Here is a 13,031-nt window from a genome sequence, read left to right on the forward strand (position 1 = left end):
ACTAATAATACAAATAATAATAAAATATAATTAAAAAATTATACTATGTAAAAAATATTGAACTTGCATACAGTATATTTTGTATTAAAGGTTGTCAAAGAACTAAAGCAGTGTTTCTCAATGTAACTCCTTGACAAAAAGGCTTTTGAGGCCAAATAAACTTGGTAAACAACATGCACTTTATCCTCTTTTGGAATTTAACAATACATATTAACATTAAAAGACTTGTTTAACATTAACTCAGACTTTTCCAAATTTATTTGATCACTGAAGCTTTTTCCCCCTCATAACATCTTGAACAACTAGTGGGACAAATTTTTTAGACGAAACAATTTTTGAGAAATATTAGATTAGAAGATTTGAACACAGAATAACTAGAAAAATGTCTGATGATAAAGAGTGTGTATGACTTCACTACAATGATGTGGAGAAGTTTTCGATAGGTAAATAATAATAAGGCATTTTTCAGTGAGATAAAAGTAAGAGGCAAATGTCGGTTGGTTGTTTTATCTTAGCCTGTAAGCATTGTACTTTTAGGGGAGCAGTGTTAGGAAAGGACTTCAGTCATTTATAACATTTACTACATGCCACGTACCGTTTAGGTCCTTTTTATATCATTTGTAATTTGTTCAGTCTTCACAACAACCTTATGCTGTAGGCACACTATTGTTGTCTCAATTTTACAGGTGATGAAATTGAGGCACACAGAGAGATTAAGTAAATTATTCAGGATTGCATTGCAAAGTTGGTGACATAGCAGAGCCAGGATCTGAATTTAGGCAGCCTGGCTCCAGAGTCCATGTGCATAGCCACTACTCTACACTGCAAGATATGGCAGATGGAAATCATGAAATAAACATTAGATTAGAAGAAGATTTAAAGTCTTTTTGGAGGGAACAGACATATTTTCTTTAACTTTCAGAAAATCAGGGCCAAAAGAGAAGAATGTGAAGTATGGGCTGTGTCCTACTGAAGATAGAAAACATGGAGACCTGGAAACTGTTATTCATAAAAAAGGTATACCTCCCAAAGAGAGATGCAGGTAGAAGGCTGAGTTAAAGGAGCATTGTTACTACCAGAATTTCAGACTTAGAAGTGAATTGGAACTCATTTAATAAGACTCCCTCATTTTATATATGAAATCTGAGGTTACACAGTTTGTTCATGTGCTTGTAGTAATAAACATAGCTCACGTAATCTATTACATTAAAGTACTTTAACATGGATTCTCATTTGATCCTCTAAACAGCCTTGAAAGATATGTTGTTAGGTTCCATATTTTCCACAGCAAAGCTGGTTCTTGAATTTAGATTTCTGCATCTTTTAAAGTTGTCTACACTATATCACATCACCTTAGTTCTTGAAGTTCAGATATTAAAGAAGAGAAGTGCATGCTTTTGAAATGAGTCGAGGATTTGAGTCAGAAAGAAAAGTTGCATTTTAACAAATGGAAATAACTTCTTCCTCCTAAGTATCAAAAGTAATATATGCTATTGTAAAAACCAATCTTTTAGACAGTATAGGGAGATATAAAGAAAAAAGTGAAAACTATCCCATCATGCAGAGTAACCACTATTAAATTCTAATGTGTAATTCTCCAGATTTTTTCTAGATCTATTTGCTGCTTTATAACCTAAAATATTATATTTTTAAAAGAGACTATCCATAGGCATTTGGTCGTTTGCTTCTACCGTAGGAAAAAGGTACATGCTGGCACAACAGACATAAAATGATAATGTCCTGGGTAAACTGGGCTGTATAGTCAGCCCTTTGACCAGCCCCTCTCCCCCTTCCTGATAGTTGACCTGTTAGTAAAGGCTAGGTGAACAGATACAAAAAAATCTTTTTGGAGTTAGGTTAATTTAAGAAGAGTTGTATAAAGCTTATTTTTGCTGTTTTTATGTGGAATTTGAGATTATTGATTGTTTTGCAGTTTGATAGGAAAAAACTTTTCATACTATACTGGATTGAAAGATAAGTAACTCAGACCTCTCTAAGTACACATTAAGAAAAATAAAGTATAGTTCTTTTGGAGCACTCTGTATGTGGGCATTTTTACAATGTTTGTGTGTGTGAGTGCATTTGTGAGTGTGTGAGAAACTGTCTCTGATTATCAGTGCTGTTGGAGTGGTAGGAGGGGAAAGGAGTCTATTGTGTTGGTCGTAGAATGGATTTTTGTACTTAAAGTCAGTTCTTTAGCATATTTTGCTTTCTGTTTTATTGACAGCATCTAGTAATTTGCTTTGTTAATCAGTCTTTTTGCCCAAGCAGATTTTTGGGATGATCTTATTTTAATGTTTTTCTTTTTGAGGAGTGGGTTATATTTTATTTACATCTCTCAATATTTCCTTGTTGGTTGTAAGTTGAAGATAAGGCTTATGAGTTTAGCTATGCTAGTTTCTTTGCTGTTTCATACGAATTTTAAAATAAGATTGTCTATAGCTACAAAAATCTTACTGGGATTTTGATAGGTATTTCATTACATCTATAGATCAGTTTGGGGGATAACTGACATTTTTATATTTATTCTTCTAGGAACACGGCATGTCTCTCCATTTATTTAGATCTCCTTTGATTTCTTTTATCTCTGTCTTATAATTTTTAGAATATGGCACTTGGGTATTTCATTAAAAAGTGTTTAAAAAACTATTACAGTATAATGCATATTCATAGAAGTGTACATACTGCAAATGTACAGCTCGATTAATTCCACAGGGTTGGATTTATTTTCAAATTCTAACATTTTCTGTCAGCCTGAGAGATTTTCAGGAGGGAGTTAGGTACGATTCAAGATGAGAGAATAAGAGAAGCTTCTTATTTCCTCCTGAGTCAGGTCTTCATAGTGCAGCCTTGTTTTATTTAAAAGTAAATTCTCAAGACAACAGACAATATTTAGGTATAGTTAAGCTCATTTCAAATCAGTTTTGCCAGTTAGCTTTTTCCTGCTATAATTTCCCTTCAGTCATGTTACAGTAGAGATTTGCCTTTATGTTCTCTCATATATAGGAATTAATACTATTCTAAAACAATGAAGACGTAGGTTGAAGACTTAAGAGATGGATAGTTCTGCCTTCTCACTTTTGTTGAACACAGGTGTTCTCTACCCTTTAGCTTCCTTCTGTGTAGTTTGTACAAAGCACAAACTTTAAACTTGTCATCTTGCTGTCTGGCTTTTATCTTCTTCTGAGGAAGGGTAGGCAACTTTTTGTCTGTGTCTATGGGAGCAATATTTTTCTGTCTACTCCTTTTTGAATAAGACTTAGAAATCAACTCAGTTTATAAATGTGATAGTATCACTATTATTTCATAAATGAAAATGATTATGTAATAAGGAAATTAAAAGTGAGACTTGCTTAATATACAGATACTTTGGGAATAAATGAGTTTATTATATATGCTCCATCAGGAAGGACAGGGTTAATAATGGAAAAACTATACTTACCATTTAACTCCTATATGTAATTCTATCGTAAAAGATAATCTTTTTTTCCTCTTTTACATTACATTATCAGCTGTTTCTGCCCCCCTCCATTTGAAAATTTCTCAGATCTTTAGAAAAGTTGAAGAACAGTACAATAGGTACCCATATACTTTTTACCTAGTTTCATAGATTGTAACATATTGTTGCAGTTACTTTTTTTCCTTTCTCTAAACATACATTCAATTTTGTTTGAGTGAGAGTAAATTGCAGTTACCAAGATATTCCCTACCCCTATATTCCAGTGTACATCTCCTAATAATGACATTATCCAGCATAACCACAATACCTTTATCATGCCTAAGGAAAATAACCTGAATTTATTATCTAATATGCAATGTCTATATTTAAATTTTTCTAGTTGTCTCCCACATATGTTTTATAACTTTTTTGTTTGGTTTTTTTTTCTGATCCAGGATCCAATCACATTCACTTTTGCTTTGGTTTTTATGTCTCTTTAGTCTCTTTTAATCTATAAAAGTCCCCTGCCTTTTAAAAATGACATTAACTTTATTGAAGAATCTAGAGCGTTTGTCTTAAATAATGTCCTGCAATCTGAATTTGCTCATTGTTTTTTTAAGATTATATATTCAGGCTAAACATTTGTTGCATGAACTCTGTATAGATGGTGTGTACATTTTGTATCACCTTAGGGGGCACTTAATACCATTTTTTTTCCCATTATAGATGATGCTAAATTTGATCACATTTTAGGTGGTGACTGCTACCAGATCACTTCACTGTAAATGCATTTTTTTACCTTTACAACGAATAAGTAATGTAGAGTGGTACATTGAGATTGTGTGAAAATCCTCTCTCCCACAACCTTTTCCCAAAGGTTTTAACATCCATGGAAGATTATCCTTGCCTGGATAATGCTTTTTTTTCTTAGTAAAATAGATATTCTTAAGCAATATATCCACATAGTACAAAGGGGGTTACAGCAAAATGTATATCTCCCTTTTGTACCCTATGTTCACTTTCCTAGTTTTTCCCAGGGTTAACTGTTAGTTCCTAGTATGTCTTTTCAGAGACCCTAAACCCTTTCAGTAATGCATTCATATACTCTCTTTTTACCAAATGATGGCATACTGCAGACTGTTCTATATATTATTTTTTGTGTGTGTGGTAAAGTATGGATGACATATTTAATATTTAAAGCAATCGTAAACTGGACAATTCAGTGCCATTAAGTGCATTCACTACTATCTATATCCAGAACTTTTTCATCATCCCCAATAAAAACTCTGTGCCCATTAAACAATAATACCCTTTTCCCCTCTCCCCTCAGCCTCTGGTAACCTCCATTTGACTTTCTCTATGAATTTGCCTATCCTTTGTACCTCATATAAGGGGAATCACATAATATTTGCCCTTCTATGTCTGGCTTATTTCACTAAGCATAATACTTTCAAGGTCCATCCATGTTGTAGCATGTATCAAAATTTCATTTCTTTTTATGACCGAGTAATACTCCATTGTATGTATATACCACATTTTGTTTATCCATTCATCTGTTTATGGACACTTGGGTTGTTTCTGTCTTTGGGCTATTGTGAATAATACTGCTATGAACATTAGTATACCGATATCTGATTGATTTCCTGCTTTCAGTTCTTTTGGATATATACCTGGGAGTGGAATTGCCTAATCTACATCTTTGTATTTTTAACTTAATATATCATGATTATGATTCCAATTCAATACAGTACAGATAATTATTGATCTTCCTCATTCATTTTAATGATTGCCTTGAATCCAAGTGTGTGTATATAATTTATTTAACCAATTCTTATTGATTGACTTTAGATTCTTTCCTCTTTTTGTTTTTTACCTTTTCACTATTCTAAACAAGGTTGCAGTGAATAGGATATTTCCTAGTTTAAGCAATACTGTATTTCTTGATTAAAACTGCAATGTGAGAGATTAAAGCTGCAATGTAAAAATGTTGATTGAGCCTAGTCCCATTGAGCCTAGTCTAAATATCCTTAAAAATCACCTCACAACCCCAATACATTATTTATTTCTCTTTTATCTTAAGTCCTCATCTCCCAACTCAGAGTTTGGGATGTCTCTTGTGTCCTGGCCATTCTGTCCTCTTCATTCCCTTAGTATTATCTATAGTTCTTGCTTGGTAACTTTGTTATGCAACATTATCATATTGTATTGTAATTGTTTACATATCCTCATTCTTTTCTTGGTTCTGAGTCCCTTATGAGCACTGTTGTTTCTGTCTAGTAGAACTTCCTACTGTGGATAAATTTTGCATATTCTTGTCAAGGTCTTGATAGTAACCAATAGGAATGCCTTTGTTAAAAATAATACAGAGATACAGAAGATTTAAAAAAAGATATGCAAATAGGACTGACCTTAGTTTATTAGTAAATATGCTAGGATATATCCCTCTGATTTTTTTTTTTTTTTTTTTCTGAAGAGATAAAAAGTTTACTTTAAGCCAGTTAGTATTTGGTACTATTATGTCTCCCCTACCCCCATTTCTTTTGATAGCATTAGATCTTTCAGATTGTCTTATAATTTTTTTTTTTGTCTTTTCAAAGTCATATTCACATTGATATTCAGAGATTGTGTGAGGAGCTAGCCATAGTACCTACTTCCAACATTTTTGCGATTTTCTCTGTTCTTTATTTTAGGGAACCTCATAAGAATGAGTTTTCGAAGTATCAATTGGATATATCTTTGGGAGTTCAGTGAGGATAAATTTACTAAAAAATGTTATGATTGCCATGACTTAGGCTTTAGATGCTAGCAAGTTAAAGTTTGTGAAGAAGGGAGAGGAGATTTTTTCCTACAAACAATATGTGATGAGGACCATTGGCCTCTTCATGCCTCTAGAAAATGTACTTTTGTTGAAGTCTGTTGTCTGGTTCATGGACATGGTCAGCTACAAATTTAGGAATCTTGCATGTGCTGACATTTCTGTTTTCATTTGTGTACTAATTGTATCTATTTGCGTAACAGTTTTTTGAACCTGACAGATTGATAACTTGTGTTACTTTTTTTGTTCCCAAGGATTCTTTCGTTAAAAAGTGCATTAATGTTCTAAAAACCCCAAGGTTAACAGCAGCCATTGTTTAGAATCATTATTTTGAAAACAGAAAAAAAAAAAAAAAACATAGTAAATTTGCTTATAGCTAGTTATTATCAACTTTTTGCATTAGAACATTGTAGTGATATAAAATAACTAGTATTTGTCAACAAGAGTTACTGTATTTCTCATGTTACTCTAACTTCCATGATGGAATATAAAAAGAGGACCTTAAAATAGTTCAAATTACTTCCCTTTGTGATGTGTATGGTGAACAATTAGAGACCATACAATACAATACCTAACATTTATTTTTATAGTTTCAAGTATGTCTTTGTAAGAAAAATGGAAATTCTAAGGTGAGAAAGATAATTCTGGGTTAAGCTTATTAGAACAGGTTTAAATATAGGGGGAGGTGGTGGATCTGAATTACTTCATGAAGAAAGTATATAGGATTTGTTAGGTAGAGAGGAAGGGAGGTGGGCATTCTAGAGGCAGTAGCATGAGTAAGGGTAGGAGTGAGCGCATGCCATGTGAATGATGACGGTAAGGATTGGTAGGGACGCCTGTCTGTCTAGAGCAGAGGGCTGCTGAGAAAGGAGCATGAGGTAGTTAAGATTTGATAGGTTGGAAAAAACAGTTGATTTCGAGTCTTGGAAAGCAGAATGAGAATTTTAAGCCTGTGGAGCTCTATCACTCAAGGTTCTGGCAGGAAATAAATGGACTAGTTATAGAGATTTGGGTAGGAATTAAGGAAAGCAACAAGGGATGGTGAAATTCCAAGGCCTGGTACTATCTGGAAGCCATTGATACTTTTAAGCCAGCGGGGCAAGAACAGGAACACTGAAGCTAGATGAGAGCTGGAGCATTGGAAGCCAAGGCAGTGGATAGGACCTGTGGCCATAGAGGAACGGTTCTGAGGTGGGAGGGAGCTAGGGAAACAAGGTCTCCGATTTTGTTTTCTTCTCATCCTCTGATGTCCTGCTAGTGCCTCTCATTGGCTTGACCCAACTGGAGGTCAAAGGATCTTGGGCAGTGTAGTCCTAGAGGTCAGCCTCAGAGGGTACAAAGCAGAGCATGGAAGGGCAGAGATTAAGTTGCAGGAAACTGGAGACAAATAGAGAATGCCTAGCCCAGAACCCATTTAAAATTATTGTGAATTTGTAAGCAGAGGAATGTTGTACTGAAAATGGTCTTGTAGGTCTTGTGAGTTTCGTGGACTTTGAGCATTTTCTTAAAAAAAAATCTCTTCCATCAGAGTTCCTATTTATAACAAAAAAAAGGAGAATGCAATCTATTATCTGATTTATCCTTATAGCCTCCGTGGGCTATATAATTTTTTTCTCTGTAGACTGTTTAGGCCAGAATTAATTCATCTGCTGGAGGGAGTTCCCGAGTCCCTGCAGCAAGTATGGTAGGGTGCCAGAGGCTTAAAGCAGCGGTCTCCAACCTTTTTGGCACTAGGGATGGATGCTCCTAAGAGGATCTAATGCCTGATGATATGAGGTGGAGCCGAGGTGATGATGCTAGCACTCAGTAGAGGCTGCAGATACAGTTGAAGCTTCGTTTGCTTGCCCGCCACTCACTTCCTGCTGTGTGACCCAGTTCCTAACAGGCCACAGACCTATACTGATCTGCAGTCTGGAGGTTGGGGTCCTCTGGCTTAAAGGGACAAAAGAGGGAGCAGTACAGAGTACCAGCCTTGAAAAGCTTAAGTCTTTTTGTAGAGTTGTGATGAAGACAGGTACACAATAACAAATCAGGCAAGACTTGGATTAAAGACTACTCTACAATTTTGACTTCATATTTGAGTGATGTATCAGAAGGAGCTGGTTTTGTAAGGATGTAGGAGGATGAATAGGAGAGCATTAGGGGGTAGGGAAGCTGGAAGAGATGGTGAAGTTAATTTTGGATATGGTGAAGTGAAGGTGGGAAGCACAGTGATGTCCACCAGGCATTTGGAAACTAAGACCAATGTTCTGCAGAGGAGCTGGCCAGAGGTGTGGATTTGGGTTAAGCTTTCACAATGAACAGAAATAGTTGATGTAAAAAAATGTGTTTTGATAAGAAAAAAGAGGAGATTTCAGAACCTTTTTGCATTAAATGGACAGGAGGAGGCAAGAGTTCTGCAAGCCAGTTGGGTTGTTTGTTTGTTTTTGGTCAGCTTTAACGAGGTGTAATTAATATACAATAAAATTTACTATTTTTAAGTGAACAATTTGACAAATTTGACAAATGTGTGTAGTTATGTAGCTACCACCACAGTCCTAGTACATTTTCATCATCCCCAGAAAGTTCTCTTGTATCTCTTTGTAGTTAATCTGCTCCCTCAATTTCTTAGCCACTGGCAACCACTGATCTGCTTTCTATAATAGTTTTGCTTCTTCTAGAATTTTATATAGATATGGAAGCATGGTTATGTTATCTTTTGTGTCTGGCTTCTTTCATGTAGCATAATGCTTTTGAGATTATCTGTGTTGTTGCTTGTATCAGTAGCTCATTCCTTGTTTTTTTTTCTTTTACTGAGTAATATGCCATTGTATTGATATGCTGTAATTTGTCTATTCATTAATTGATGAGTTAATGGGCATCTGAGTTTCTAATTTTTGGCTATTGTGAATAAAGCTCCTATGAACAGTCACGTGCAAGTTTTTATGTGATCATGCGTTTTCATTTTTCTGGGCAAATACCCAAGGAGTGGATTCGATGCATATATACTAGTAAGTACAGCAAATGTTTAGTTTTATAATAAACTGCCAAACTGTTTTCCATTTTGTATTCCCAATGGCAGTTTATGAGTTAGTTTGCTATTCTCAGTCCTTTGCATTCCTGTCCTACAGGTTTCTGATGAGGACTGTGACAAATGGTTTATCGTTGTTGTTATCTGATTGGGATCATTTAATGATCATGATATAGTGGCTGGGAGGAATAGATTTTATCATAGCAACAGGACTCTAAAAAGGAGCTGAATTAGCAATTAATTCATTGAAACCTTTGGAGGTTTTTAATTTTAAAAAACTTAGCGTGATATAGAACATGTTAAACCACTATGATAGTAACGAGCAGCAGCATTATTTAGTGGTTAAGAAAGAGGTCGGTTGTCCAACATGGATGGACCTCAAGATAATCATGCTGAGAAATAAGCCAGACGGAAATAGTTGAAAATCACATAATATCACTTATATGTAAGATATTAACCTAAAAGCAACAAATGAACAGGACAGAGACTCATGGACATTGACAGGAGACTAGTGGTTACCAGAGGATAGGGAGAAAGGGGGAGGGGAGAGAGAGATGGGGTATTGGGGTCAAATATGTGGTGACAGAAAGAAATCTAACTATGGGAGGTGAACACACAGCGTAAATATATATATATGCCTTACTGTTAAAATATATAACTGAAACTTACTGGATTTTGTTAACCAATGTCACCATAAAAATAAATAAATAGATAGATAGATAGATAGATAGATAGATAGATATATAACTGAAACTTACTGGATTTTGTTAACCAATGTCACCATAAAAATAAATAAATAAATAGATAGATAGATAGATAGATAGATAGATAAATAGATAAATAAGGGGTTGGATGTCAGAATGCTTTGATTTGAATCCTTACTAAATCAGTTACTGGCAGTGTGACTTTGGGTTAAACTATTTAGTCTCTCTCGCCTCTGCTTTTTTGTTTTTGTTTTTTGTTTTTCTCCAGGCAAAGGGGAATAATAAGAGCACCTAGTTTTTAGAGTTGCTCTGAGATTTATTAAGATAATACATGTAAAGCATTAGACATTGCCTGCCACATAGAAAGTGCTCAGAGGGTTAACTGCTGTTATTGTTCTGTTCACTTAGAGAATGTTAGAAAGCTTCAGAATGTTATAAATTCACTCGTAGTAACTATTAAGCCTACCCCTGTACTCAAATCTTTCAGCTTCCCTTATTTATTTCAGCTTTAGAAAGATAGTGGTAGTGCTATTTGGTTTATTTTCCAGTGCTTTGATAATTTTTACAACCCCTCTTTTTATTGGTGAATTTGGTTTTTTATGTATGCAATTGGTTTTTTATGTATGCAATTAAATTTGGATTTGTGCATTGGGCCATGAGTGGAAAAAGAACAGTTGGCCTTTAGTGGTATTAACCATTACTGTAAATTCAAAACAAAACAAAACAACGGCAGTTTTTTTTTCTTTGCCAGTATTTAGCTGGTTCATCAGGATTGTGAATTGGTGGTTCTTGAATACAAGCAAAACCCATTAGTTTGATTTAATTTTGTCTATAGTTCTTTACCTGCTGAATAAGCATGTCTGCTTCTTTTTTTTTTTTTTTGACTAGTTCTCATTATTGATGTAACAAAACAACTTGCCAGCATATTCAACATGTCTTTCCTTTTCTAAGTGTACTCACTTTCTAAATAGGGATAATAACAAAAAACCTGTTTTCTTTTTATCAGCTATTTAATTTTGTGTCACTAAACATTGATAATTTGTGTGGTTTAATGAGTAAAAGTCAGTGAGTCAGCCTAATGAAACCCTCTAAAAGGGAAGTCCTTAGAGTCAGGGGTGGAGAGAGCTGGATCACGGTGTGTACTTAAGTTTCAGTTGCAGAACTTTATAAATGGGTTGTCCCTCCTCCAATTCTAGAAATGCCCTTGAGAAGTAACCTCATTGACCTCTTTCTTTTATGAAGCTCTAAATCCATTAATTTATTTGAGTGTAGGTGTGGGTGTGACGGAGGGGTGATAGTGAATGACAAGTTCAGTTTTAAACATGTTGAAATTAACATTCCTTTGGGACGTGTGTGTGCGTATATCATGTTAGCAGTGGATATTCAGGGCTAGAGTCCAGGAGAGAGAAATTTGGACTGAAATCTAGCATATGAGAAGTAGGTGAAAGCCTTGGAAGTAGCTGGAATAACTCCCAAAAATGTATGTACAATGAAAGGAGGAGATAGAAATGGACCGAAGACAGAATCCATGGGGTCTGTCGACTATGATACTGCCATACTTCGAATCAGTTCTTTTAAAGTACTTTCATTAAAAAAAATAAAAAACAAAAAATAAAGTGCTTTTATTACATCAGTTCTAAGTTTAAATTAGATTCTGTGTAAATAATGAACTACATAGATCCAGGTCGTTCAATTCAATTCAGCAAATATTTATTGAGGTCCTTCTATGTGCTTTACCTTTGTTAGGCACTTGGGGATATAAACAAATTTGAAACTGTCTTTGCCGTCATGGACCTTCTAGACTAGTTTGTGAAGGCACTGAACAAATAATCACAAATAATACATAATTGCAAACTGTGCAGAATGCTGTGAAGGTAAAGTACTGGGTACTGGGTGAGCATTTTAAGAGGGACCTGGTCTCCTATGGGTACTGTCAGGGATAGCTTCCATGAGGAAGTGACATTTATTTCAGCTAGTAACTATTGAGTACCTAATATGTCCCTGGTACTGGGTTGTTTAAACTGAAATCTTGTGATTGGACATTAATAGGGTGAAAGAGGGTAGGATGGAGAAGGCAGGCTCTAAATAGAGGGAACTACATGTGCAAAGGTCCTGCAGTAGAAAGGAGCATGGTACCTTCTGGGAATTGAACATCTCAGGTGTAGCTATAGAAGGGAGAAGAGTAAGGTGGGGGGCGGGGAAGAGGGGGAGAGGGGAGATTAGTTCATGGCCTTCTCAGCCATAAGAGAGATTTTGTTTTTTAGAGTAAAACTATCAAAAAGCTTCTGAAAAAAGTTTAAGTTTTCTCCCTTTTAAATATGCTTTATTAACTTTTATTATAGAAAAATTTTATACACACATATGCAGGGAGAGAGGGAGAGAGATTATTTCCCAACATTTAGTTTCAACAGTTATCAACTCATGAGCATTTTTATTTCATTTATACCCTTTGTACTGTTTTCACTCAACAACACTTCTGACACCAAATGTATGAGTTTTCCCTCACACCAGCCAATTTTTCAACTCTCCAGAAATTAACTGGGTGTCTTCCAATTTAACTCAGTTTTGACACTAACTACTGGAAATTAGCACAGATCCCTCAGTTTAAGGGCTCATTCCCACAGAATTGGCCCCACTTCAGATGCCAATTGCAAGTCCCAGGTTGCCACCTATACTTCGGACCAACTAACTGGCTATAAATTGGGTGTTCCCAGTACCTCCTCATCATGTTTGATAATTTGCTAAAATGGCTCACAAACTCAGGGAAACACTTTACTTGTATTTACCGATTTATTATAAAGGCTACAACCCAGGAACAGCCACATGGAGAAATGCATAGGACAAGATATTTGTAGGAATTGGGGTAGGGTGGTGGAAGGATGGTGTAAAGAGCTTCCATGTCCTCCTTGGGCATTCTGGAAGCTCTACAAACCGTGTCATTTCGGGGTTTTTATTGAGGTTTTATTACTTCAGCATTGGTCAAATCATTGGCCATTGGTGATTTAGGTAAATTTTCATCCCCTATTCCACCCCCTACCTTGGAGATGAGGGTTCTAGGGCTGA

The 13,031-nt window shown here is 35.3% G+C and overlaps 1 protein-coding gene across 16 annotated transcripts in view; it reads left to right on the forward strand.

The window, feature by feature from the left end:
• Positions 1-13,031, forward strand: part of HERC1 (HECT and RLD domain containing E3 ubiquitin protein ligase family member 1) — a 175,427-nt gene that overhangs the window by 13,555 nt on the left and 148,841 nt on the right. The window contains exon 2 of one of the 16 annotated variants that reach the window (XM_023532511.1): positions 923-1,017. The exons of the other annotated variants lie outside the window; for them this stretch is intronic. The gene's annotated coding sequence lies outside the window, so the exon portion shown is untranslated. The remainder of the gene's footprint in view (positions 1-922; positions 1,018-13,031) is intronic. 16 annotated transcript variants of the gene reach the window in all.

This window comes from Pteropus vampyrus, unplaced genomic scaffold, assembly GCF_000151845.1.
Source record: "Pteropus vampyrus isolate Shadow unplaced genomic scaffold, Pvam_2.0 Scaffold85, whole genome shotgun sequence".
NCBI lineage: Eukaryota > Metazoa > Chordata > Mammalia > Chiroptera > Pteropodidae > Pteropus > Pteropus vampyrus.